This window comes from Cynara cardunculus, unplaced genomic scaffold (genome assembly GCF_001531365.2).
Source record: "Cynara cardunculus var. scolymus isolate 2C unplaced genomic scaffold, CcrdV1 Un_Scaffold_169, whole genome shotgun sequence".
Lineage (NCBI taxonomy): Eukaryota > Viridiplantae > Streptophyta > Magnoliopsida > Asterales > Asteraceae > Cynara > Cynara cardunculus.
In genome coordinates, this window is record NW_020200565.1 from 229113 (window position 1) to 236118 (window position 7006).

The following is a 7006-nucleotide window of genomic DNA, read 5'->3' on the forward strand; positions in this document are numbered from 1 at the left end:
TGAAAATATTTGACATTTGGTCTTCTGTGGTTGATGAGCTCATAAGGTGTCTTCTGGTGTCTCTTTTTAATGATTGATCGATTCTGGGTGAAGAATGCAGTGGAAATAGCTTCAGCCCAGAATGTGATGGGTAACTCCGATGAAGCAAGCATGGTTCTTGCTGCTTCTACTAGAGTTCGGTTCCTTCGCTCTACACTCCATTTTGTTGTGGAGTTCTTGCGGATGAGAAGTTTTGTGTAATGCCTTCACTGAAGAGATAGTCATCAATTTTGGCTTTTTTAAGTTCAGCTCCATTGTCGCTTCTAACTTTTACTAGCTTTTGTTGTAGAAGGACTTGAATCCTTTTCATCACTCCAATGAGTAAGTCTGAAACGTCTGATTTCTTCTTTATAAATTCAACCCTAGTGTATCTGGAGTATTCATCGACCAGTACTAGCATATACTTCTTTCCAAAGAGACTTTGGGTTGATATAGGCCCATAAGGGTCTATATGAATCATATCCAAGGACTTGGTGTAGGAGGTTTCTGACTTGGTTTTATGTGAGGCCCGTTTCAGCTTTCCCATCTCACAGGCTGAGCAAAGATGATCTTTTTCGAATTTGAGATCCGGAATTCCCTTGACCAACTTCTGTATGGCTAGTTTTCGTAGTGCATCAAAGTTGAGATGTGAGAATTTTTGATGTCATAGCCAATTTTCATCGCTCTTATTAGACACAAGACAAAGGGTGTCTTGTCCCATGGAGGACTCAAAATCTAGAAGATAGAGATTTCCTTCTCTTTTTGCCTTGATGATTGTTTGACTGGGCTTTGTTTCTATGATGCAGAAACCTTTGCGAAATCTAACTTCAAGACCCTTGTCGCAGAACTGGCTTACACTTAATTGGTTGTGTTTTAATCCTTCGACATAAGCCACTCTGCTGATGGAGATGTTGCCTTTGATGAGATTGCCATATCCCTTGATAGTACCCTTGCTGTTGTCTCCAAAAGGCACAGAGCCTCCAGATTTTTCGATGAAGAAGGATAGTTGACTTTTATCACCAGTCATGTCCCTGGAGCAACCGGAGTCCGTATACCTTGGTTGCACATGTTGGTCCTGCAAGACAAATTAAGGGGTTCTAGGTACCCATTTCATAATGGGTCCTCGTTTGTTAGCAGGGGATTTCACACTCTTTTCATCGCCCTTAGCCTTTGCAGGCTTTGGTTTATTTGCATTTCTCTTTCCCTTGGGTTTGGGCTTTTTCACATTTTCATTGGTTCTAGCTTTGTATCGAAAAATGCGTTGTGAAAAGGGACAGTGATGTGTTAACATTTGATTCCTCAGGTTTTGTAAAAGAGTTAAACATTGACAATGATGCTTTGGATTTGTATATCTAACTTTCTTTTCATTTCATGAAAACAAAGAAGTAAATCTAGGTGTAAATCCTGTCCTAGCATCGGTTGTTTTTACAAACTTCCTATCTAGTTCAGATTTTTTATTTGAAGAGGCCTTTGGCTTTACTTCTTTTCTCTTGAGGAAGGTCTGCTTTTCTTCAGCTGGATGGAAAGAAAAGTGGTGGTTATTTTTAACTTGAAGGATGTACTAGGGCCTTGTGGGTTATCTTTGACAGATTTGACATCTTTCATTTTTCCCTTTCCTTTGTCTGAAAATTTCATCGATGAAGGAATACCATATTTCATTGAAGGTTTGAAGTTTTGATGCTTCTTATCCTCAATGATCTTTGGTGATTCACAAATTATCTCTTCTTTAGATTCAGAATCGAGAAAGTCTCTTGCTGATTTCTCAAAGTCAAAATTAACATGGATCGAAGTGGAAGATGTGGATTTAGAGGTTGATGCTTCAGAGAGATCTACTTGAGGTTTCATCGATTATGACTTCGATGAGCTTCCAATTTTACTTGAATGGATATCGATTCATCAGATGATGTTTACTCATTAGAATTCTCTTTTTCATCAATGGTACTTGCTGATGAAGTGGAATTGACAATCAGAAATTCTGGTTTAACCATAGGATTTCCATCAGTTTCTGATTTAGAGGTGTCATTTCTTCCATCAGAATTCTTACTTGTACTGTTCTCGTATACCACATTTTCAAAATCCTGTCTTGAAACGACAATTTTTCCATCGACTTTAACTCTTTTAAAATTTGCTTTCGGTTTGGAGTAAAGTCGGGTTTTTGAATGCATCCAAGTTTGAAAGTGGATTGAAGGGTGGATTTCTTTGATTCGATGAAAGAGTCCAATTCTTTAAATCCAATCCCTTGAGTGTCCGTTTGACCATTTAATTTTTCATAAACGTCTTGGGCATCTTTGTACTTCTTCATCATAAGTTCATTGGTTTGAAGCTTCTTGTGAAGAATTTCCCGCTCTTTTTGAAAGAAATTGTTAGGATCTGAATTCGACTTTGGTATTGATCTAGTACTCTAAATAAGCTCTAAACCAATTGAAGTGCAACGGAAACATTAATAAGAGCAAAATAGAGTGAGTAAGTGATTTAGAAAAACTAAACACACCAAGAACACACAGTCTCAATGAAGAAGATGAATGCAAGAAGGTTGCTCCAAAGGTTTTTCAATCAATTCAATTGAAAAAAAATTCAATTACAATACTGGAAGCACAATGTTTATAAAGGCCCTATCCGCTATTTATACTAGTTCCTAACGACCTTAGAGACAAGATCTTCACAAGTGTCTTCATTTGAGTCATCCAAATAAAGTCGATTAAGCCCTAGTCACGTGAGAAGCACATGCGGCTAACAACCTTCAAAAACAATTAGAACAGAAACTTCACAGAAAACAAAAACCGCAGACCCTCTGCGAGACATCTCAGAGGCTTTGCTGTAAATGACTTGCATGTTCTATTGACATATGACTATTTTCCAGAACCTCTGTAAGACACATCAGAAGTTCTGCAACTCTTCACTTGCTCGATCATACGGCTTCTGTCGTTAATCCTATGTTGTCTTCTGTGGAGATAACCTTCTGTCAAGACTTACAATATACTTTTACTATACTTTTAGAAGATAGGAATAATGGAGCTAACAATCTTCCCCTAAGTATTGAAAAAGTAATTGTGGACAGTTGGATGCAAAGTTTGACTTAAAGAAAAATACAAGAGGAGATTAATCTCATCCTCTGCAAAAATTTACAGGCCTTCACTATTACAAAAGTTTACACAACAGCAGAGTCTGGATAATCGTCTACAGCATATTGCAAATCAGTCTTGACAGTCTTGTAGACCTTGAAGATCCATTCCCTGAATGAGACTTGTATTTTGATTGTTTCCAGAAGGTTCTTTACTTCATCCGCCCTTATTCGCCCTTTCAGCACCTCTACCACCACCAAGTTGAACACCCATTCGAGGGACTCTGTTGAATACTTATACGCCTCTTTCGGATTGAAGAATCTTAGTATCTCATCCTTGTCCAAGAAAACAAACCCAAAGATGGGATTGTGGATAATAGTGTTGGGATGGAACCTATGCAGCCAAATGGGTCTGTTCCTTAGAGGAGTAACCTTTAGCTCTGGCTGGGCTAACCTCATAGCAATATCGAAGTCTTTCTGGCTGTAGAATTTGACTTGGGCACGCATCACCTCTATCAGCCTTCTGAGAGAAATCGAGTAGCTTGACCTCCTCTCCATGTATTTGTTCAGAATCTTGTGCAAAAAAATTAGATCAAATACGCACAGATTGTGGAGATCAGCATCTGTAAAAGTGTAGAGGTTGCCATCATTCATTTTCACCTTATATTGAGTGTACTGCACGGTCTTCTTTAGCATGGTACGCGGAAAGATGGTTTCAAGTGAATGAATAACGTGCTCTGAGAAGACCTGCACTGGTGGCTTGGTGAGTTTAGAGAAGTGAAACTTTGCTTCGATAGAGGGCATGCCAGTTAGCTCTGGATTGTCTGGGGCTCTGTATCCGTGGATGAGTAACGCCACTGCAGAATCTCTTTGACAGTGGTTACGGGCTCTGTGCGCATCCTCTGTGTAGGAATCTTGTTCATCGAATCAATAATTTCAGAGACCCTCCCCACTGTGACAGACTCTGGCGTTCTGGTGTCTTCTTCTAGTATTGGCCTCTGGGTAGACCCCTCTGGTAGGATTGGCTTGACTGTTCCTACTAGAGCGTCGAACGTACCCGTGGACGTCTCTTCAGGTATCTTGGCTAGTTTGGAAGAGCCTTCTCCGACTTTGGGGATGGGTGCCTTGCTTCATCTGAGCCTCTGCCAAAGACGCCTTGAGGGCTTGAACCAGATCAAGGTCGTCATATTCATCTTCATTAATCTCCTCCAGTATCTTAGAGCTAGACCCTTTCTTTGGAGATGCCTCTACCACTTTACCCTTGCCTTTCCCCGTCGGCTCTGGAGATTTTTCTTTAGAGAATAGGGCTGCCGCATAATCCACTATTTTCAGTGGTTTGACAGAGGTCGATTTCTTTGGCTCTGTCTTCTTCTCCCCCTCATGAGGATCAGGGTCATTGCCTTCCTGATCATCAAGGATTTGAGTAGCCTCTGCCTTGCACGAGATGAGGGGAACCTTCTTCAAGCGCCTGAGTACTCTGGAGGCCGCTTTCTCCATCTTTTATATTACCATTTCAACATTGACAGTGGCGGTGTTGATATCGATTTCTGTGGCCCATTTCATTTTAGAGACGCATTAATAGATTTCATTTTGGAAAGAGTGACCTTCTGAGACGAGTTGCTTCGTGCAATCTCTGATGGATTCGTTAGTAGCTCGGGCCTCTTTGAGAAGATGGTCATGGAGTTTCCGCACGGTCTCTCCGAGGGCCTCAACCATTGCGTCTAGCTCTCTGCGAGTGGCTAGATGGTTAATATTAGCCCTGGAGGATGAGGAATCGACGCCAAAAGTGATCGCAGAGGAGAACATCTCTTTGATTTAATCCTTGAAAGTGGAGTAGTTCGTGTAGTTAGCAGAAATCAAGTCTGCAGCGTATTGGTCGGCGACCTCTGTCAGTTCTGTCTTGAGAGTGTTGATGGAAGAAGGATTGAGAGACAGCATGCTGAAGGCTTCTGTGAGATCAGCCTTGTTGAGGACAGAGCTCTAAAGGGCTGATAAGGCCGCCTTAAGTTCAGAAGTTGTAGAAGTCAACTCCTTCAGAGCCTCCGTGAGAGGTGTAAGTGCCTCTGTCGCTGGAGAGAATGAGGACGAGCTTTTCAACTCATCCAACCTCTTGAGTACCTCTGTGGCGAAGGTTTGAAACTCCTTCTTCGTCTCATAGGCACACGGGGAACCTAGATCACCAACACATGGTGACCTAGTGGCCTTAGAGTGTAAGGTGCCCTCAGTGACCGTTTTGGCGTTGTCATCTCGGGGAGTTCCACCAGATCCTCGGATATCCCCAATTGGAGAGCCTACCGGTGTTCTGTCTTTTTCGTGCCTAATAGATTCAGAGTCTAACTTGGCAGAGTGATCGAGTAGAGACTTTGGGCATTCTTGACCCGCAGCCTCGGTGATTCTCTCGCATGCCTCTGAAGCATGACTGGGTGGTTCACTCACGTGTGGAGGGGCAACAGATGCCTCTCTTGGTAGTGTCGAGTCCTTGGGTGAACGGACTCTCATGATAAAACTACCATCCTTTTGAGAGGATGATGGAGTAGAATGGCGTTCCCGGTTTGTGCATTCGACAAAGGACGAAAGAATGTCCTCTGCGAGGTTGGTTGGTTCAGGGTTTAGCATGTGCACGCTTTCTTCAATAGGGGTTCCCTCTAAAACAGGGTCCCTAGCCATGTCGGTTGCACTGGGAGGGGGGCTTGGATGTGTGCCTTCGACATCTTTTTCACCTCCACTTCTTCCTCTTCGTTGTCTAATACAACTTCTGTCCCCAAAATCTACTGTGGGCGCTGTAAAACTCTGTTTGAGATCGAAGATTATATCTTGGATTTGCTCAGTGGGGGACTCTTCTCGAACAGCCTTGCACAACCTTCTGCGCTTAGGTACAGCCTATGCCGGGCCTTCATGAATCTCGACCTCTGTGACCTCAACCTCTGTGGGTTGGGCCTTCTTTGATTTCTTCTTTTTGGGTTTTGGCAGAGGACTGTTTGGACCCTCTTCTGCTACGGGTCTCTCTTTCCCTTTCTTTTTCTCAGAAGAATCGACATTGTTAGCTCTCATTTCTTTAAATGTAAAAGTATGAAAAAAGTAATTACAGCAAGTGTTGACAGAAGAGGAACTATCACATAAGATCATAGAGGACCAACAACAGAAGTTCAACGTACAAGTCAAAAGTGACAGAACCTCTGTTGTCTATCATAGTGGTTCTGGCAACTGGTCCTCTGTAGTGAAAGCATACAAGTCGAAGACAACAGAACCTCTACAGTCTGTCACAGAGGTTCTGGAAGATGATCCTCAAGGATCAAGCTCTCTCAAGTTACATCAAACAGAGCCTCTGTTGTGACACACAGAGGGTCTACAACAATATCTTATGTGACATAGTTCTTTGCTGTTTTACTTAGGTTAGATTAGCTACTCGTGCTTCTCACGTGACTACTTTTGTAATACGCGTATTTTGAACGGCCTGGATCATTTTACACGTCTAGGTCATGTCAGAATAGCGGCTAGGAAATAGTATATATAGTAGCTTTCTCCTTTGTAATCAATGCCGGTTCCAGCATTGTAATCGTCTAATTTCAATACAATTGAAATACTTTTGAAGCTTCTCTCCCGTGTGTGATTAATATTGATTGTCTGCTTGTTCTTCATTGTTATTGATTCATTACTCTATTTTGATTCTTAATATTGTTTCTGCTGCACTGTTTTTGTCATATAAAACAATTAAGAGTATTGGGTTAATACAAGAACCGAGTTAATCGATCCCACAATTGGTATTAGAGCAGGAATCAAATTTCAATTCGATTTATTTTGTTCTTGGTATTAATCTTCATTTGTTCAAGATCTTACATTTTCTTTCTCAGGTTTTCTGTTTTTCACTGTTTCATTCAGTTTCTTCGTATTCATATTGTTCTTCTTCTTTCAATGGCAAATCTAGCC